General features: G+C 42.2%; 1 long non-coding RNA gene across 1 annotated transcript; it reads right to left on the reverse strand.

Annotated features, from left to right (window-relative positions):
- Window positions 1–1,326: 1,326 nt before the first annotated feature.
- Window positions 1,327–21,983, reverse strand: LOC115775060 (uncharacterized). The gene is made up of 9 exons (XR_004019259.1): window positions 21,892–21,983; window positions 18,408–18,473; window positions 17,221–17,330; window positions 12,197–15,065; window positions 3,997–4,109; window positions 2,798–2,969; window positions 2,445–2,611; window positions 2,182–2,283; window positions 1,327–1,975 (listed from the first exon to the last, which is right to left on the reverse strand). It is a non-coding gene; the product is annotated as an uncharacterized LOC115775060 (long non-coding RNA).
- Between the last annotated feature and the right edge of the window lie 444 nt (window positions 21,984–22,427).

A 22,427-nucleotide genomic window follows, 5' to 3' on the forward strand; every position in this document is an offset into this window, starting at 1 on the left:
GATACATTTTAACCCAACTGTCAAACCCTGATTAGATACACAATGTGAAGTTCACAGAAGTTCACATATTTTTGCTCATTATGAACACAGGATGCTTTTAAAACGGTCTCAAAAGGCTGTTGCTATGGTGGCTTTTTAGGCTAACCTGGTGTGTCCAGTTCCTGCTGCTAGCTGTCTGCCGCAGGAAAGCTGCATCCCTTTTCAAATAGCCGCCGCTCCGCCGCAACTCCGACTTAAACACCACATTATCTTTTAAGAAAAGGCCTTTTGTAGCCACTGATGACACACACACCTATATGCACGTCACTGTCACAGTGTGTCTTCACTAAAACCTCTAAAGCATTGTTTATAAAATGGAATGTGGCAGGAATCTGATGATGGAGACTGGAGGGTCTGCAGCTGACGTTTCATAATCCTGAATGACTCCCTGATCATTCATATAATTCATCAGAGCAGAGTTTAGACTGCACAGTGTGTTCACTGTTACTGTCAGCTTTGAGCCTGCTACCTTCGTATATGTTTACTGCTGAGGTTTGATGGGGCAGGTGGAGGAGAGTCAAAGAATGCTCACAGCCAGCTCATCATTTCCATGCAAGGAAATGAATGAATATGGATATTAAATAAAAATCCACTTATTATGCAATTTTTTACACATTTGTTGGACTCAGTCAGAGTAATATGGATGACATTTAGAGTCTGAATTGCTAACCCTAACCCTAGCTCAGCATACAAATGATGCCCGGGATTGCCAGTATTATTAGTTTGATGTGGTGAGTAGTGTTGGTCAGTTTCGATTATAAAATAAAAGGGAAAACATAAGCAAACAAAAAGCTTATTATGAAGACTTGGAAGAACAATGTGACACTGATGAGAGAATTAGGCTCATTATTTATGATGACTTAGACCAATAACTCATGTTATATTGTAAATTGTGTCATTGTTTTGGTATGCTTTTGGTCACCACTTCCAATCCAGTTTAACTTATATGTAAAAACAAAAAATGTACATGAATTTGATTTGACTAACAGTATCAAAAGCACAAGAGTAAATTTTTCTAGTATTTTATTAAAGATTTGATACTTTAATATCATATGGTGTCAGCTCCTGCTTTATACAGAACTTTATGATTTGACCTTATGTTTGAAAGGTAATAACTCAATGATAAAAACATTAAAACACCGTTATTATACAACAGTCTACTATAATCACTTTACAAAACTGAATTTCCTTTCTCAAATGTGCTGTGAGTCACTGCTGCTGAAAGCTGAGTTATTGACTTCAAAAGTGTATGTGCCTCACTCAGAGGAAGAGGACTCGAATGCAGGACATACAGACGAGGTAAGAGTCAAAAATCCAAATCTTTAGTCAAAAACACACAGTGGTTACACACAGCAAGGTAAGCAGTCCACAAAATAGTCTGCAAGGGTCACACAACACAGATCAAAATGAAACAAATTTAAATAAAGAGAAATCAACTGGACACTGAAAAACAAAGTCGTGTGGAAAAGAAGGAAGCAGGTGCGGTTACACACTGAGTGACAATTATTACAAAGAAGAGAAAACTGATTACAAAATAAATGAGGACATGAACATTAAAAAAAATCTCATACATCATACATGTATGAAAACATGCTGTACAGGTACAATATGGTAAGTGTTAATATTCAAAGCTGGCTCTACCTGGACTACTTAAAGCTTTGATAAAGTCACTGAGTCATCAGCGATTAAATGAGTGAGTAAAAATGAAATAACTGAGTTTGGTGAATTTTGTTTGTAAATAAATGACAGCAAAAAATAAATACAAGAAAAAAAAAACATGCTTATTAACATTCATTAATAATCAGGAATCAGCAAAACAGTCATGGTCAGACTTTTATAGTCCTAGTTGCTCTTGCTGTCATCTTCATAATCACTGTGATCAATGCATGACATCAGTCCCTCCTCTTTGAAGACCCCTCGAAACATCACCTTTAACCTTGAGGGGAATGAAGGAAGCAGAGGTTCAGGCCTGTTACCATGTGGTTTCTAAAATGACTGGCAGGCAGCAGCCAGGCAGTTAGAAAGTAGATGGCAGATGTTTCGAGTGACTGCTGTATGGTTACTATACTTATCAATACTACCCTTATTAAAGCACACAGACCAACAGAGAACAGATGCTGACTGGTGCAGGAACACGCTCACCTGTGGAGCCCACTGAAGCTGCTGTTTCCTTTTGTTGGCTGTCTCCGTCTGTTGTTGAAGCTGGCACCTGTTTAATCAGTCTGATGCTGAGATCCTGCCCATCTGAGTTTGAAAACACAGCAATGATTAGTTTGTATTACGGTCAAAGTTGGATCTTCATTTTTGTCCTTCTTATGAGGCTCAAACAGCTCAGACAGTCTATCTCTAATAGGATCTCATTTGAAAGTGGTGACAGGGTTATCGACTTATCCACATCACTTTACCTGGATGCTTTCTTTTAAGCTGTAGGCAGACTGCCCTCGGCCTTGATTCACTTCTAACTCTGCAGACCAGCTGGCCTCTGAGCTCACACTCAGCATGTGTAGCAGGAAACAGGAAGTTCAACTCTGATTCTTCCATCTTTTTTCCCTCCATGTTCATAAGAACACTCCTAAGATGGGCAGCAGGTAATAATTTTAGAGATTTACACACTTATTAGACAACAGTAACAGGTATTGCTTGGTTGCTGTTTCACTGTGTGTATAAGAGTCCAGTCTCATATTTATTCCAAAAAAAAAAAAACAGTACCAAGATTCAAAGATTCAGATGTTATCAGCCTGTAAGTGCTGTGGTATACCTGCAGTGCAGAAGAACATCAGTCAGCAAAGCCCAAACAGTGAGATGGACTCATCTCCTCTGTGACTCCTGCAGATCTTCAGGGGAAGGAACACAGTCTTTCAATGCTGTCACCATCTGTGGGCCCAAACCCCTCAAACTGTCTGCTCTGCTTCCTCTGGGATTAAAGCTAGCTGGAGAAAATCAAATGCAGAGGTGAAGAATATTATATTACTAAACATTAGAGCTCAAGTTTAGATAACTTTGTTCTACTGTTGAAATGAAGATCTAAACAGACAGGAGATCAGAGGACAGGTGGCAGCATTTCATAAGCGTGGACAGTGAGATGTTTGGTGGTGTAGCAGCTCCTGATTTTGAATGAATGCAGTATGAAATCATTTTCTTTCAGGCCCCTCTTCTGTGAAACCAGCTCCCAGTCTGGATTCAGGACACAGACACCCTCTCTATTTTTAAGATTAGACTTAAAACTTTCCTTTTTGATAAAGCTTATAGTTAGGGCTGGATCAGGTGACCCTGAACACCCCTACCGCCCCTAGTTACACTACTATAGGCCTAGGGGGTTGGGAACGTCCCACTGAGCTTTTTTCCTCCACTTCCCACTTTTCACTCATGTGTCTACACCCCACAGCTACCCAGCATTAACTGTGTTCATCCCATCTCCTGATACTCGGTTTTCCCTTTTTTCCTGTAGATGTTTTTGTACAGATTGCTCAAGCAGGAACTCATATTTTCCAAGAATTGTCTCAACCATAACAAGTTTATGATACTTTGAATATTAAAAATAGTAATACTCTCACTAAGCTGTGAACCTAATTACCCATATTCATGACTTATGTAAGGGTGATGCTACAGATGTTACAAGGATAAACCCTTTTGTAGACTTTTATGCCATTCCAAATATTTTTTATTTTTATATGGGAACAATCAATTATGACTATTATTGTGTCAATTATTATTGTGAAACTGTGGACAAAGTCACATTTGTCATTACTTTGTTGTGCTCTTCTTGGCTAATGGTGACAAATATCAAGACAGATTTTTTTTTTTCCCCGTTTTTGTGACCTCAGCATGTCTAAGTTACCTAAGATTAAAATAGTGATAGTTATGGGAAAGACATTTCTCTCTTTTTCCATCTGTCTAATCAAACATTTTATACCTCAGTTACTGCACTCGCTATTGTGTTCTACAACTATGACTAACCTGAGCAGGCTTGGAGCTAAAAGAACAGGACTGCAGGGATTCCTTCTTCCTGAACTTTGCTTCCTCACAAGACCGAAAGTGGGAGCCCGGGTCACAATCATATCACCATCCACCTGAGAAAGAAACACGTACAGTGTCATGGGCTGGATTGCAATCAGTTCAAGCACTCTCAAAAAACTCCAGGACGCAAGTAATTCTTTCCATGAAGTTTACTGAAAATCTTGTCAAACTGTAACAATTAAACAAAACGTTCAGCATACACGTTAAAATCATGACATAAATAAACAGTATAGCATAACTAACTTAGCTCTGTAGCTCACAAGGTAAGAGACGTGCGTCCTCCATACTGCTCAATAGGGGAGGGGTGAAGTGCCTGTCTTGACGGTTAGAAGCATCACTGGGGTGAGAATAAGCGGCGATTCTAGATCTGATGACACTGGGATGAGCGGTCTCACGTTCATGATCGACACTACCTCTCCCATGAGTGTAGCCAAGACCTCTTGCGTCAAGGGAAACATCTTTTGTTCGAGCACCATGCAGTCCAGAATACGACGGGTGATGCCAATCATTCGCTCCCACGCTCCACCCACATGAGACGCTTGGGGTGGGTTGAAAACCCAGGTGCAATTTCCCAGGAACTTCTCTACGCTGTCAAAGTCTGGACTTTGTCCATTCTCAACTCTTGAGAGGCGCCAATGAAGTTGGTTCCGCACTCTGAGCGTATATGCTTTGCAGGTCCTCTGATTGCGAAGAACCTCCTCAAAGCCTTGATGAAGCTGCTGGAACTCATTACTTCAATCAGCTCAATATGAACTGCTCTTGAGCACATGCACGAGAACATCACGGCCCAGCGTTTGGAGTTGGTGGTTCCTTCTCTCGTGTGGCGTGCGACGATGTCCCACGGTCCAAAGACATCCACGCCTACGTTGGTGAAAGGGGGTGCAACTTGTAGGTGTTCTGCTGGCAGGGCTGCCATCTGCTGGCACTCAGTTTTTCCTCTCAACTTTCTACAAGTGACACATTTGTAGAGCAGACTACTGATGCTGCGTTTAGCACCTACTAGCCAGAAACCTGCCGCTAGGATGGTGCCTTCAGTCATATGCCTCCCTTGGTGTTTTACCGCTTCATGATAATGCAACACAAGCAGGGCTGCTAGATGATCCTGGACAGGTATGATAATAGGGTGAGACTCGCTCGCGCTCAGTCCCGCCTGCTCAATCTGGCCTCCTATCCTGAGAAGTAGGTCTTGATCTAACGTGGGGTGCAGCTTCCACAGACTGCTGGAAGATTGGATGTTGGCTCCTGAACCAATGCATGCCAGCTCTTCCGCATAATAGTCTGAACATTCTTCATGATGCACGCTTTGGCTCTCAGCAGCTCTTCTTCTGAAGGACAACAGATGTGCCACCCTCGGCATCCATCCTGGGATGACTGAGCGAAAGAACGTGCCACATGAATGAGATGTGCTATGGCCATAAGAAGAGCTCCAAACTTGGAAAAGCATTCAAACCGCTGTGGGCGTATCACATCTCTAGCAACGTGCGTGAAGCTTGTGTGCACTTAGGGTCGCACTTCTGAACCAAGGTCAGGTTCAACTATGTCATATGTCTCCTGAGAATCAGACAAGCATGAAGCTGCTTCGTGAGGAAAGACTGGTCCCTTGAGCCACGCTGTGCTGCTCAGTAAGGCTGGCGTTATCGTTCTTGACCCGATGTCAGCTGTGTTGAGGTGCGTTGGGACGTATCTCAATGGCCTAAACAAGGTCACTGGCGGATATGCTGGACGCTGTTGTGCATGTAGACGTAGAATCTTCTAGACTGACAGCATCCATTACTACAACCAAACGTGATAACCATCTCCACAAACACCATCTCTACAATCTTGACCGCGAGCACGGCAGCACAGAGCTGGAGTCTTGGAACGGTCACTCCAGATGGGGAGGCTAACTTCGCCTTCCCAAAGACAAATCCGATTTCAATCTGTCATTGGTGACTCGTCACCCTGATGTAGGCCACGGCCGCTATCGCTTTAGTTGATGCGTCTACGGAAACACAAAGTTCTCTACTGAATGCACCTGCAGTGGAAAAGGATGTGCAAGGACGTGATATCTGCAGCCCATCTAAATCCTGAAGCGACTGTTTCCATCTAGTCCACTCCACTTCCTTGTCTTTGGGGAGCGGCACATCCCAGTCTTCTCCTTGTATGGTGAGCTCTCTAAGCATCAACTTTCCGTTGACCGTAATAGGCGCAAGAAACCCTAGAGGATCGTAAGGACTATTCACGGTCGAAAGCACTCCCCTGCGAGTGAAAGGCTTCCGGTCTTCCTCGATTCGGAACATGAAGGTGTCTACGAGCATGTTCCAAAGCAACCCAAGGCTTCGTTGGATGGGTGCATCATCTGCGAAGAGACTGAGACTTTCAACTTCCTTAGAGGGATCCTCAGGCGGAAACGCTTCAGTGACTGCTGGTCTGTTCAATGCAATGCTATGCAGCCTGAAGTTGGATGCCACGAGCATCTTCTGAGCCCATCCAAGAACGCTGATGGCTTCTTCTTCCATGGTGAAAGACTTTAAGGTGTCGTCCACATAGAATTCAGGTTCGACTAACACTGCCATAATTCACGTCCACTTTTTTAGCTTCCCTCCTCAAACCGTACACTGCAACGGCAGGTGAAGGGCTGCTGCCAAAAAGGTGAACTCGCATCCTGTAGCCCACAATGCCGGCATTGGGGTCGTTGTTCTTCACAGAATTCGAAGATCCGGTGGTCTTCCCGCACAATGAAGCAGTCGAACATGTGCTCAACGTCGGCAGTGACCGCTACCTGTTCCTTCCTGAACCTCATGAGGACACCTAACAGGCTGTTGTTAAGGTCAGCTCCTGTAAGTAGAACATCACTGAGTGACACTCCTTCACACGATGCGCTGCTGTCGAAGACCAAGCGGATCTTACCCAGCTTCCTCGGACGATACACACCAAACAATGGCAAGTGCCAAAATTCTTGTCCTGGCCTCAGAGGCGGCGCGATCTCTGAGTGCGCGTTCTTGAGCATCTTTTCCATAAACTCCAGGAAATCCTCTTTCATTTGTGGCTGCTTCTCCAGTTAGCATTGAAGTGAGATGAGTCGGTCAAAGCCCTGCTGTCTGTTATTAGGCAACCGCTGTCTTGGCGCTGTCTTAGCGTCTAGAGTCTAGAGCTGTCCTGATAACATTCGGACTCCATCACCTCAAGGAACTCTAAGTGTATGATCGTCGGCTATTCGAGCAAAGACGGTCTGCCCCAGGCGATCTCCAACTGGTGCGCTTGAGCCACGTACAAGGGTAGCCGTTGAGTCACACTGGTGAGAATGTCCCAGATGAAACTTCTCTTTCACTCTGACCTTGTTACCACATGGCTGAAGATGACTTGTATGTCCATTCTCCCAAGATAGCTGTCTTCCAACTTCTCACCTCCATCGATATGTGCACACCTCTAAGGCACACATCACCGACAACGACCCAACCCAGATCAAGCCTCTGGGCAAGCCTCGAGCTCTTCTCCGTCATCTCTGTCTGGCCCGCACACGTCTTAAGCGTGTACGAGAAAGAGCATCCAGGTATCTGGAAGATGTCAAAGAACTCTGACCGTACGAGCGATCGGTTACTCTGCTCATCCAGTATGGCATACATTCTCTTGGCCTTCTCTCTCCATCCTTTCGGGAACACGCTAACCAAGCAAATTTTGGCACGTTATAGCGCTCAGGCCTTCTCCACATACCTGCGTGCACGACGACTTGACTTCGTGACTCCCTGCTTCCTCTTGCTCCCCGCCATCTGCTGTGTAGGGAGTAGAGGACTTAAGACTTCTGAGTGAAAGGACTAGGGTGCAGTGCTGACATATGAGTGGTGCTCCCACACTCTGTGCATTCTACCTCCGCCTCACAGTTCTTGGCGAGATGTTCTGTGGAGGTACAACAGAGAAAGCAGATGCAGTGATCGTTCAAGAGCTGTTTACGCTTTTCTCTCGGAAGCCCCTGCACTTCTTCAGAGGGTGTGGCTTCCTATGCAGAGGACAAAGTTTGGATCAATTCGTTCTCTGAACTCAAACTTGGCTGTCGCTGAAACTTGTGTTTTCTGCGTGTACACAGACATCTTTGCAGGCATCTCCCAGGTGCATGAAGAAATTAAAACTTGGATCCGTGCGAGCCTTCACCTCCATGGAGATGAAGTCCACTAGCACAGAAAACGGTGGGAAGCTGATCATGTTTTCGCATTTGTATCTCGTCCTGAGGTACAGCCATTTTTCTTGGAGGTTGTAGAGGAGTTTCACTATAATAGGTCTAATTCCTCTCGAAGTGTCCAAGTAAAGCAAACCTGCTAAAATAGCCATCCTCCATGGCAGCTTCCAGCTCCGCTAAAAGGACGGATAAATCCCTAAGCATCTGCGGATCCTTCACTGTGACCTTTGGAAAGTTTTACAACTTGCTGAAAAGAGCCTGTTCGACGCCTTCGGGTGAAGCGTACATCTCATCAAGGCGCTCCCATGCCATACGCAGGTCAATCGGCGGACTCCTGATGTTAACAGTCTTAATCTCCTTACGTGTTCTGCTGACTCAATTCCTAGATCCTTAATCAGAAGGTCGAGCTCTTCTGCAGCATATGGGTCTAAATCACTGATACGGTTTTAAATGTGCTATATAAATAAATGTGACTTGACAAGTAATCTATAGACTGTACTTACAGACAATGCCTTAGCAAAGAGGGAGAGAAGGCTTCAGCTACAGCTGTAGACAGGATGAACACACGACTGACAACAACATCTGCATAACGAAAGCCTACTTCCTATTACCCAGAATGCATCTCTACGTCATTGTCAGGGTAACGAAACAACTTAACCACAACAATCAAACAACTTATTGCTGGGGCATAACATACAGTAATAGACTTTGTTGTCTGACCCTGCAAAAAGACAGAGGTCAGAAAAGCCCAGAGAACACAGATACATAGGGTCCAACATTCATACTCCAATATTAATTCTTCATAAAAGAAGAGCACCAGGTTGACAATTATATTATTTAGGGCTGCGTAAATCGATTATTTTAGTAATCGAGTATTCTATTGATTATTCCATCGATTAATCGAGTAATTGGATAAGAAATACTTTTTTATTAACAGTTTATCTGCATATTTTAACTTCCGTACTGCAGTTATTCGCCTGTGAACAAACAGCGGTGGATGGAGCAGCTACAAAGTTCTCTTTTCTTCACCTTAACACTTACTGATCAGGTGCTTGATGAAGGACCTCCAGCTGTTTCCCAGTAAATATTTTTAATGGTGGTTACTAAAAGAAAAAGCTGCTGTTTTGGACGCTGGAAAAACGTTTCCTTTTGCACTACTTGAGCTCACCATCTCTATAACAGCTTCGCCTCTTTGCGCTTGCGCAGTTAAAACCGCTGCCTGCTATGAGTGTTTTGGAAAACTTGTGGCTGCGGGAGCCATGGTGCATGTGTGAGTTATGTAATAAAATACGTTTCTACTGCAGGTCTATATTTAGTCACTAATAATGGATTAAAGTATAAAAAATATTTTGATGGAGCCCCTCAATCCTGGGGGGCGGGCCTTCCGGTACCGAACCATCGCTAGTGCTAATGGCCCGCGCTCGCTAGCAAACCAGTTCTGATAGCAACAGCTGAAGTAAAGACAAAAATAACAGCTGAAATTCTCAGCGAGCACAACACACACAGACACACAGAGAGCAGTGGAGGCGTGGAAATGCATGTCAGCGATAGTTGCCACCTGACCCGTAAAGTACGGAACCCCGCATGTTATGGAGCCGTATTCCACGGAGTCCCGTAACATACGGGGTTCTGTATTTTACGAGACAGGTGGCAACTCTAGCGATGATCCACTCTGTGGAAATCCATCGCAGCGACGGAGAGCTTTTTAGAATGTGTGTGTGTGTGTGTGTGCGTGCGTGATTCACACTCCAGTCCAGTAGGTGGCAGTAATGCAGTTCTATGTTGGTTTGCCAGCCACCAATAAACCCACAAAAAGACGACGGAGCACTAATGCTGCAAATGCTAGTGAGGAGCGCCACTTACACCGAGACAGCTGAGCGCTGCAGAGTTTAAACGAAGCATCGACACAGTAAATTTGTGTCGATAATTTTTTAGAATCGATTTAATTGAATCGTTGCAGCCCTAATATTATTACTAGATATCACATTACTTTGTATGAATGAATAATAAACAAGTAAACTTTGGAGATGCTGAGGATCAAACTGGAGGCCAACATCTACTAAACATCTTTGCTGAAGGAGCCCATCAGGGATCTGTAGAGTGTTAGCCTGTGGTATAAGCAGCAGCCACTGAAATATTGCTGTTGTGTTTAATAAGATCCACCACATGAAAGTCAGGGTGGGAGGGTTTTAATGACCTCTGCAAAATGACTTACCTCTGCAGGTGTGAAGCGGTTTCTCCAGCACAGGGAGCTGCAACCCCTAACAGAAATCTGACTCACCAATCACAGGCAAACAAAAAGCGCCAGCAGGTAGTGGCTGTGTGGGTCTTGCTGGATGTTGCTGATCACAGCCTGTACATTAGCAGAGGGCTTCTGCTCCCACTGACCCACCTGGACAGTGACTGCAGAGCTGCGCTGGCAAACAGAAAACAGAAATATTCAAAAACCCAGACAGGATTTCTCTAAAGACCACTACGCCATCTTGGAATCAGTAATCAAAAATGCATCACACATTTATAGAAAATCATTGATTCATTTTTTTTTTATTAAATATAAACACATTGCTTAACACATCGCAACAGACTGGCAGGATGTACAGGCTGTACTCCCCCTAGTTCCCTGTGTCAGGGATACACTGCAGAGCTCCACTAACTGGGCAAGCAGTTAAGAAAGAGGATGAATGGATTCTTTAACTTCTCAATATAATTTTCAGTGCAAAAGAACAAACTAACAGTGACTGTCATTATTCATGTACACAGCACAGTTATGCTGGCCTTCATGCAAATATAGGAATAATCTCAGGGAAGATGGCTCATAGTAGGAATTCTGTATCTAATCCAACACACTATAAGTTAATACGATTTCTAGAACAATCTAAAAAAGAAGTTAGTCTGTCCACATTTGATTGTCAGGGTGTGGGTGGAGGGCTGGAGCCTACCCCAGCAGGCACAGGCAGGTTGACCCTGGACAGGTCACCAATGTGTCACAGGGCTGACAGAGAGACAGACAAGAGTTAGAGGAACAAATCCATTTAAAATTACTGGCAATTCACTACAAGTACATGTTTGTGTACTTCTGTTCTTACATCCACCTTCTCAGGACGCTGCACTGAATTTTTGTTAGTCTTCTTTAGACAGACCTCACAAAAGGTTGACGTGGTCAGTCCAGTAATCTGACCTAAGACATCGTTGCACAGGAACTAATCCAGTACATCTCACCACATTCATTTAACAGTCCTGAAGTGCACCCTCTGAACCATTGTTCCCACACCTGAATAAAAAAATATTGCCATGTACAACTAACAAATTCACCTAATCATGAAAATACTGGCGTTAAGACAGAGACACAACAAAGAGAAGTGGGAAAAGTCCCATTCAGCACAGACACACAGGCAGAGATGATCTCTGCATTTGTTTAAAGATGAGGACAGTGAATCAGTCCCTGCTCACCGACAGGATTCCCAGAGTCTGGCAGCCTCTCCATGATGGGAATATTACTGGAAGTTTCAGCTCACTCTCAGGTGATAGCAGGTCGAATACAGCTGCATCCTCGCCACAGAGGATTAAAGGCAGCCAGACTCTGTACAGACCAGTATAATTTTATTTTACATTGTCTATAACCCTGGGTTAGTATGATCCAGCCTAAACGAAGCACAGATATTGAATATGTTTGCACTGAAGCTAATCAGGAATTTATTTGGAATCTGTGGCTGAAAATAATCACTTTACTTAACTGGTAACTTAATGATCCCCAACAGAAGCTGATATTTCTGTCATAATATCATTTAAATAGTGACTGCTTTCCTATGACATCCGCTAAAATCTTCACAGAAACAAAGACAGTAAAACCTGCAATAATCTCTACAAATGCATCTCAGAGCTGTGATATTAGTGCTCTTACAGCACATTAATACCATTCCAAGTGCTTATTGGCACTCACTGTTATTAATATCACTATATAAACGCTGTCCATTGAAATCCTCTTACCTGTAAACACTGCTGCATCTGCAGGAAGTCAGCAAACATGGATTCTGTAGTCCTTCATGCGTGTGTCAGTGATCCTAATTACAACGATGATAAGCTTTTTGACCCACTAGGACGTGGAGACAGCCCCTCCTGGTCTTTAACTATGGGACTGACAGGAAAGGAGGGAGAAAACTAGGCAGAAAGTAATACAAGGAGAGCATGAAAGGAGGCGAGAAGAGAGACTGAAGACAGAGGAAGACAGGGAGGGAGGAAGTGGAGGAAGATCAGTAGCAAAATAGGAAGGTAGGGAGACAGGGAGGAAGGAAGACAGGGCTGAACATAGGATGGAAGACAGTGGAAAAGATTTAAGGCATAAGGAAAGAAGATAGGAAGGGAGGGAGGAAGAGCCAATGAGGAACATAAAGAGGAAGAAATACAAGGAGGATTGGAAAGAAGGAAAAAATAAGGGAAAGAGATGGAGGAAGGGAGGAGAGAGAAAGAAAGGAAGCATAGGAGAAGGTGCAGGAGGAAAACAGGGAAAAAGGGAGGAAGAAAAACGAAGGCAAGGAGAGCATGAAAGGAGGTGAGGAAAGAGACCGGAGACATTGAAGGAGGCAAGAAAAAAAGAACAGAGACAGAGGAAGACAAGGAGGGAGGAAGTGGAGGAAGATCAGTAGCAAGATAGGAAGGTAGGGAGACAGGGAGGAAGGAAAACAGGGCTTAACATAGGATGGAAGACAGAGTGAAAAAGATTTAAGGCATAAGGAAATAAGACGTGGGGGAGGTCGGGAAGGGAAGGAGAAAGAGCCAACGAGGAACATAAAGAGAAAGAAATACAAGGATTTGAAGGAAGGAAACAAAAAGGAAAGAGAAATGGGGGAAGAGAGGAAAAAAGAGAGATGGAGGAAGGGAAGAGGAAGAAAGAGATGAATAAAAAGAAGGAAAAGAAGATAAACTTTGTAGGCAGGGAAGGACAAAGGAACATAAGGAGAGGTAAAGGAGTAAGGATGGACATAAAGAAGGTATGAAGGCAGTGAGAAGGAGGTATAAAGAAGGGAAGGGAGAAAGAGATAAGGAAGAGAGGAAAACAATGAGGGCAGGAAGGAAGGTGGCAAAAAGGAAGGTAGGGAAGATAGGAAGATGCTGCAGGAGGAAAAAAGCAAGGGAAGGAAGAAAAGAAAATAAAGACAGAAAAATAAGGGGAAGAAAATGGAAGGATGAATTAGGGAGTGGTAGGAAAAACAGGAGAGAAAGAGGGAAGTAAAACAATGAGAGAAAGAAGGATGGAAGATAATGTCCTGGAGGAAGGGAGGGACAAAGATAAGAAGTAGTAAGATAAGAAGCAAAGGAGAAGGTGGCTGAGGACAGCAGGAAAAAAAAAGGAGGACGAAAGGAAGGGAAGGAGAGCAGGAAAGGAGGAGAGAAAAGAGACTGGAGAGAGTGAAAGAGACGAGAAAAGAGACTGAAGACAGATGAAGACGGAGAGAAGAAATGGACGGAAGGGAGGAAGATCAATAGCAAGATAAAAAGGAAGGGAGAAAGGGAGGAAGGAAGACAGGGTTGAACATAGGATGGAAGACAGAGGGAAAAAAATTTAAGGCATAAGGAAAGAAGATAGGAAGGGAGGGAGGAAGAGCCAATGAGGAACATAAAGCGGAAGAAATACAAGGGGGATTGGAAAGAAGGGGGGAAAAAAAGAGGAAAAGAGATGGAGGAAGGGAGGAGGGAGAAAGAGAGGAATAAAAGGAAGGAGGAAAAGAAGATAAAGTTTGGAGGCAGGGAAGGACAAAGCAGGAACAAAGAGGAGAGGAAAAGGGGTAAGGAGGGACATAAAGAAGATATGAAGACAGAGAGATGGAGGTGTAAAGAAAGGAAGGGAGAAAGGGATAAGGACAACGGGGCTAAACATAAGATGGAAGGGAGAGGGGAAAAGATTTAAGGCATAAGGAAAGAAGGGGGGGCAGAGAAAGAGCCAATGAGGAACATGAGGAGGAAAAAATACAAAAAGGATTGGAAGGAAGGAAATAAGGGAAGAGAGATGAAGGAAGGGAGAAAAAAAGATCAATAGAGGAAGGGAGGAGGGTGAAAGAGAGGAGTAAAAAGAAGAAGGAAAAGAAAGAAGATAAACAGAGGCAGAGAAAGAAAGTAGGAACATAAGAGGAGAGGAAAAGAGGTAAGGAGGCACATAACAAAGAAGATATGAAGGTAGTGAGATGGAGGTGTAAAGAAAGGAAGGGAGAAAGGGATAAGGAAAGGAGGAAGGCAATGAGGGCAGAAAGGAAGTTGCCAGGAAGGAAGGTGGGGGAAAGATAGGAAGATGCAGCAGAAAGAAAGCAAGGAAAGGAAGAAAATAAACTAAAAACAAAAGAAATACAGGGATATGGGAGGAAAATAGGAAGGGAAGAAAACTGACAGCTGAAAATAATTAGGGAGTGGTAGGAAAGAAAGGTGGGAGAGAGGGAAGGAAGATAAAGTCCTGGAGGAAGGGAGGGACAAAGATAAGTAGCAGCAAGATAAGAAGCAAGGGAGAAGGTGGAGGAGGATGACAGGAAAGGGGGGAGGAAGCTAGAAAGGAAGGAAGGAAAGGAGAGCAGGAAAGGAGGTGAGAAAAGAGACTGGAGACAGTAAGGGAGGCAAGACAAGAGACAGTAGAGGAAACAGGGATGGAGAAAGGGAGGAAGGAAGACGGGGCTAAACATAGGATGGAAGGGAGAGGGGAAAAGATTAAAGGCATAAGGAAAGAAGATAGGGAGGGAGGGATAAAGGTTGAAAGACAGGAAGGGAGGGAGGACGAGCCAATGAGAAACAAAGAGGAAGAAATACAAGGAGGATTGGAAAAAGGGAGGAAAAGAAGGAAGATGCTCTTTTCTGCCTGCTTCTGTTCTGCTACCTGGAATTACAAAGGCAGTTCAAGGAAAAGTTTACATACTTTAAATGGATTCAAATGCTATTAAAGACAGGGTGTCATTACAATATGTGTCTGCCACAAATTATTTTGTTTTGGATTTTAGAGTGCTTGATTTGGTGATAACTCCATCCATCCATCCATTTTCTTCCGCTTATCCGGGGCCGGGTCGCGGGGGCAGAAGCCTAAGCAGAGAAGCCCAAGCTTCCCTCTCCCCAGCCACCTCCTCCAGCCCATCCGGAGGGACCCCAAGGCGTTCCCAGGCCAGCCGAGATACACAATCTCTCCAGCGTGTCCTGGGTCTACCACGGGGCCTCCTCCCGGTGATAACTGTTGATCTATTTTTCAAATAATCTCTAAGGATCTGAATAATTAAGAGACACAAATCTCTGCTTACAGTTAAAAGCATCATATAGGCATAATCATTTATGTGTCAGCCTCCCCATAACTGCTGACGTTAACCCAGCACTGAGCTTATAATTTAAATCACGATGTATTTATGATTTAATCACAGCAGCTCAACAATGTCACAAAAATATGCCACATATTTGAAATGACCTGCTCAGCATCACATAAACCACATTTTAACACGAGTTTGGCAGTTAAACAAAGGCTAAAGGTGTATGTCTGCAAATATTAGCTAAACCTTTTATGAGCTACAACATGGGCATAATGATGGAAGTGCTGAGTACAAAATAATTAGACATTTCAATTAACTTATCACTGTAGGCTGTTAACCAGCAAACTAGTGTACGCTGGTCAGCTAACTAGCGGTCTTTACTTTAACGACCCAATGTTAGCATTTGTTAGCATCAGTTAGGAAGGTCTGAGGCTAAAACTGGGGTGAGTTCAATTCTGTCTGAAACCAGGGCTGGACTGGACAAAAAAAAAATTGGCCCTGACACTTCTGGCTTAGGCCGTCCCGCAACGATGTTTTAAAAGCATTTGACACTGTCTTACTCTTATTCCGTGTGGGCATACCTTTTGCTAATAATACTTTTTTACACTTACTTTAATAATACTTAAATTGCAAAGCTTTTACTTATCATTTAGCAGTTTTAAAATCTGTTATTTAACTTTAAGTGCTGTTTAAAACATGCTTAACCTCAGCATAGAGGCTACAAATTCAAACTACTATGCACGACGCACCTTTAACCTAAATATCTAAAATGCTATGATGTAGCCTAAAATGGACACTTGCTGCTCATCCAACACTCCTCGGCCTTGACCGTTTGCTATTTTATCAGATTAAGGTGCCGTGGCTGGCAGATTTTGGAAGTATGCAGATACCAATAAATATTGATACTAATCAATCACCATTGGTCATCATTCTCATGTAATAGAGCTAACCTTACCTCCATCACCTCAAGGTCCCTGTATTTACCTAATGTTGCTACCTGCTTACGTACTACACTTTCCAGCTCACTCTGTCCCTCAGTTTCCCTTTCAAAAGGCCTGCATCTCTGGCTGCTACTCTCCCTGTCCGCTGCTGCCGTCTTCACCTACAGCCTGCTGCTGCTGGAGCATTGCTGTTACAGAGGACGTGGAGGCTACAGCAGTGAACATGTCTGTGATCTTTACACATTTTGTAGCATCTACAGTGATACTCTTCAATTTCTTTGCCCGTAACTTCTCCGCACCCCCTTTCTGCCACTTTGGTTTCTCCATATTGCCTCTCCTTCAACACACGTGCTCAACACTGAAACTATTAGCGGGGGTTAGAGGGCACCACGCAGAGAAAGGGTGGGGCTGCTTTCGTCCTATATCCTGATTGCTTCCGTCCACTGTCAATAATGAAGATGGGCCAATGGGCCGCCCCCTCTAAATTGTGAGCCGTCTCTTAGGAAAAAAAAAAGGGAAGAAAAAAAAAATCCAATAGCATCAGCCCCTGAGGACTGTCGGCCCACCGGGCAAACGCACAGTAAGCTAGATTACCAGTCCAGCTCTGTCTCAAACCATTAAAAGTGCAAAATAAAGGTAACTGTAAAAAATACGTTTTATTATAGAACTTACATTAGAATCCCAAATTATTCCTTTAGATACTGGTCTTTGTCTGGCCACGGAAGGCCAAAACTGGTGACCTTATAGCCATGAATAATTTTAATATTCACTAAACTATAAGGTTTAAGTCATGTCAAACCTGAATTACAAAGCAGTTTCTCCAGCTCCAGAGTCCAAATTCCAAATGAAGCCTGTCAATGTAATGGCTGCCCTCCCTCCAACTTTTCCATCCTTTTGTGGTTCTTGCTCCTGCAAGAAATACCCAAAAACTCCTGTAAATAACTAACGTGAAAATTCCTTCATATTTATACAGTACATTGTCCTGTATTTTTACATATTTTTTATAGTGTTGAAAAGTATCAACATCAAACTTCCGATCAAAATGTAACTTTGCACCACAAAGGAAACACTTTCCATGCATCATGCACACATTTAACTTATGCACCAAGTAAAATTCAATTTACTGTCTGATGCCAAAATAAGGAATCAGGATTAATTTCTGTCAGTAATTAATTGCCTTCAGTTGTGGTTTAGATAAAATCTTTATGGGTAGTATTGGGCTTGTAATGATTTCTTTAAACTGTCCATTTTTCTGGGGCATAATTATTTCATCATACTCCTTTAAGATTTCAAAAGGAATGTGCTGCACACATTTTGTTTTTCTGAATTAAAGCAGGTTTAAAAGTAATCAAGTTTTTGGATCACCCACAAACTTAAGTCAAGATGGAACATGCTGATTTGGAGCAGGGGCTTCGTTCTTTGCAGCAACATCTCAGTTGATGCCACTAGACAGTGAGACTGATGTTTGAGCAGTTAATGGCAGGCCTGTGCCTTGTCGGTTTTGGCAATCTTTAATAAAATAAAATTAAAAAAAAAAAAAAAAAAAAAGCCCTCTCTGCAGATTCTGACGGTTTGGTCTTTTTTTTTAAACCTTCACTATGTGGAAATACTTCCCCAAAACTTGCATAGTTGTTTGAAATGATCACTAAGTCACTAAGCCACAGAGAAAGAGTAATTTGAAGAAATCACTGAAAGCCCATTATTGTTAAAGCACTGATGTCCATGCTGAGTGCACATAAACCCTTGACAGGAACTATATAAAGACCTTAATGACTGGTTGACCTGTTGGAGCTTATCTGGTTATTGGTAATATTAATTTACACGACCATAACAAATCCTCAGGTGTGGGAGGGGTTTGGTGAGGCCATAGAAAAAGACACTGGACCACCTGGAAGCAATTCTGGAAAGCCGTCGAGTGACTCAGGAGGGTAAAGTGGTGCTCTACTCAAACAGTGTATAGTGTGGGTGAGATGCTGCTGACTTCACCTGAGGTTTTAGTCGTGCAGTGGAAGTAATGCTTTGAGGACCTCCTTAATCCCACTGACAAGCCTTCTGTAGAGAGAAGCAGAGGGACCCCCCTCGTAAATATGTTTAAAACTACTAGGGCTGGGCAATATGGACCAAAAATAATATTAATACTTTTTCTTCCCAAAAGGTATAAACAAAAAATCTCAATGTCCCAAATATCATATGAGTATTTTTATTAATGTTCAGCTGTAGATATACATGAGAAATTGCTCAACAATCAACTATTGACATATTTAAATAATAATGCTCCTCAAATAAATTAATGCTTTTTTTCCTCCATAACAAAAGACCCACATCTGCGCTATTAAAATGTAAACAGAAAAAATACAGAGCAAAATACAGCAGATACAAAATTATCAAATGAAAAATCCTCTTCTTCACCTTTATCATCTCTCTGTTTAACACAATTGTTCCCTTGTAACACTCTTGAATAGTCTTAAATACAAACTTTTATTATCAAAACAGTGCATGTTGAGAATTCCCCTTCTGTGCTCCTCTTTTGGCTGGTATGCAGGAATCGGCATCCCGTCTCTCTGGCCTAATGATTGGTCAGAACTGCTACGAGTGCGGGCTGTACTACGGCTCGTAATTGCCCTCAGCCTCCCCCAATCATGCACAGATAACGACATACACCATTTCCCTTTATATAATTTCACACCGACTCATTAACATTCATCATCTCTTGTCTCGTTCCCAACCGTATCTCATCACCTGTGATGTCAGTAACACATTACTTAGTAACGCGTTACTCTACTTTTTTCAGTAACGTGTAATCTAACGCGTTACTATTTGCAGTCCAGTGATCAGATTAAAGTTACTTATCCAAATCACTGTGCGTTACTATTTTTGTCATTTTCCTCAGTACAAAGATATAATTTTGCTTTCTTCTTGCGTCTCGGGGAGTGACGTCTGGCAGATGCAACAGTTAAGGCCTGTTTTCAGCATGAGGACAATAACAGCACACAGCGACACAAATATAAACAATGGAGGGAGGAGAGAGATGCGCGTTTTTTAGCTGAAATACAGGAACTATTTTGAGTTTGTGTCAGCTAAAGAGAACAACATCAAGGTTAGTTGTGCACTCTGTGCTGGCAACAAAGTGCTATCTAGCTTTAAAAAACTACGTCAAACTGAGGAAACATCTACGAAGCTGAAGTTGGTTTCCAACTGCAGCTTTCCGATTCCGGATATGGCTTAAGGCTCATTCCACTTAATTTTTTGCTACCTTCAGCATCTTTAATCTGCTCTAGTTAAAAACTAAAACACCTACACACTTCAAACCTGGACTAGATTATTCTGCACTAATAGCAGAGTATTTAAAACCAAGTGTGTGATTAATGAAACCTTTATCTGATTTTGTGAAACTTCAATAAAGAGCGATTTCAGAAATTTTTTTGCTTTTTTTTTTTTTTGGCTCTTTATAAAAATCAAACTGAAGTGTTCCTAAAAAGGACATTGTTAATATAATTTGACTACACAATAAAGATGTAAGTCATGGACATCTGCATTAACACTTCCTAATACAATTTTTCATTCATTGCTGTTTATATAGTGCAAATTTACAACACGTCATGTCAAGGCACGTTGCAAAAAAAGGTCAATTAAACCTAATAATACATACATTTCAATTGATAGTAGTAATCAAACAAGCCAGTCAAGTTCAAATTATTCTTCACATTTGTTCCAAGCAGTTTGTATATCTGAGGAAACCCAGCAGATAGCATCCAGTCATGGACGTGCAACATTCACTCTTTGTTCGGCAAGGAGCCACAGTGGACAATGATGTACATTTGTCTTTAACTTTGAGGCAAACCCTTATAGCAGATGGGGAAAAAAGTGCTGAAATCATCCTTTATTGAAGTTTCACAAATCAGATAAAGGCTTCACAAATCACAAAGTTGGTTTTAAGTATTCTGCTAGTAGTGCATAATAATCTAGTCCAGGTTTGAAGTGTGTAGGGGTGGTCTATACTGATCACAATCTCTATATTGTCTATACTGTACATAGTGTATACAGTTTTTTATTTGTATATTCTGTATTTGTATTTTCTTATTTATTTTTATCTTTTCATACTTTTTTGTGTTTTCTTATTGTGTTTCTAGTATCGTAAACAATAGCTTGCCGCTACTACACTGAAATTTGCCCATTGTGGGACAAATAAAGGGATTTCTATTCTATTCTATTTTCTAGTTTTTTTTTAACTAGAGCAGATTAAAGACGCTGAAGGTAGCGAAAAATTAAGTGGAATGCCCTTTAGCCATTTCCCGAATCGGAAACTGCAATCGGAAACCAACTTCAGCTTTGTGAAACATCTGGAGTCATGGCGCAGTCAAACTTACAGCGAGTCGCAACAGGTGGAGCGAAGCAGAGCTGCGGCTAATGCAGGAGCCCCAAAGCACCCAAACAACAAAAGGTGGACTTTGGTACAAACCAGTAAGTGGGGGAGAGCTGAAAATGTTGACAAGCCCTCTACTACAGTATGTAGTAGAGGCTGGTATTGTGCCAAAAAGTGAGCATCTGCCAAACAGCAATTTTCGGTATTTGCCAAAAAAATCATTCCCTGTGTTTAAACAGCTGTAAATGACTTGTTGACCTATAATCTGTTAAGTATATATCAAACATTTGTCTCATGAATGATATCAGGTAATTTTGAGTGAGAAACAGCATTTCTATCACAAGGTAGAAGCTGCACTCAGTTTTTGGCAAAGTGACTTTTATATATTCTGTTTTATTTTTCAAGGTAAAACTGTCTGACATTAAAGATGTCTTTTTAAACAGAAATCTGTCTCAAAAGGCTGCAGAAATCACAACAAATATAACGTCATAGTTCTATAAACATATTTGAAGTGGCCAAAAAGCTCTGGATTGATTATAATGTAGGTACAATAACACAGACTCCTAAAGATTGTTAAAAAAAAAACAGGTTATTTCTGCATTTTATATATAAGCCCTTCATAAATCATGTTGACTGCACTCTATTTACCAATATAAGCAAAGACATTAAACATAAAAGCACAGAGACACATCTGAAACACTTTATGACAGACGATCACTTTTTGTAACAAGACCGGCCGCTGTTCAAAGTAACAAAGTAACTTGTAATCTAACTTAGTTACTTCTAAAATTAAGTAATCAGTAAAGTAATAAAGTTACTTTTTAAAGGAGTAATCAGTAGTCGGACTACTTTTTCAAAGTATCTGTACCATCACTGCTCATCACACACTTCCTCACTCGCTTTCACCTTAATTAGTGTGATTGGCATTCTCGCCACGAGGCATTCGAGGCGTTAGCATTAGCGACGTTAGCGTGCACACTCGGTGTCATCCCAAAATCACAGTTAAAATCATTTCACAGACATTCTATAGCACAATCAGTCTAAGGCTTTACATGTTGGGTTATTCTCAGTTCCTCTCATTTTTATTAAGATTACTGGGTACCTTACCTGTGAACAACAGAACAGGATACGACAGTTCAGCACTTGTGTTAATCGGAACAGCTTTACTGACATTGGGGTACAGAGCATCTCTGCTAATCCCGTCAGTCTCCTTGTGCCCACAGCGACCTCTGTCGACCAGACATTTCACTACACTGTGAACAAAGTTGCATAACGGTACTGAGTGATCTTCAACATGTTTTAAAAGAAAGCCCTTAGCTGGTTAATTTTTTAAATAGTGGGCAAGATATTTCATTCTAGTCCATTTTCCCACTGTCCTGTGAAACACATAGTGCTACACTCTCCCCCACAATTTTGTCTCCTCACATTATAACCAATGTTCTACCAAGGTCTCCATATGTGTCTGTGCTCCCTATACTTAAGAGGGGGGGGGCATATCAGAAACCTGACAGATCTGTAAATACTCGGAGCAAAGTATAAAAAATGCTATTTCATCTTTTACTTTCTTCTTTTTCAGACGTTTCTTGGAAAAATAGTGTTGCGTACACCTGTATTATTGCATGTATAATTTACATATATACACT

The sequence above is a fragment of the Archocentrus centrarchus genome (assembly GCF_007364275.1).
Source record: "Archocentrus centrarchus isolate MPI-CPG fArcCen1 chromosome 18 unlocalized genomic scaffold, fArcCen1 scaffold_23_ctg1, whole genome shotgun sequence".
NCBI classification, from domain to species: Eukaryota; Metazoa; Chordata; class Actinopteri; order Cichliformes; family Cichlidae; genus Archocentrus; species Archocentrus centrarchus.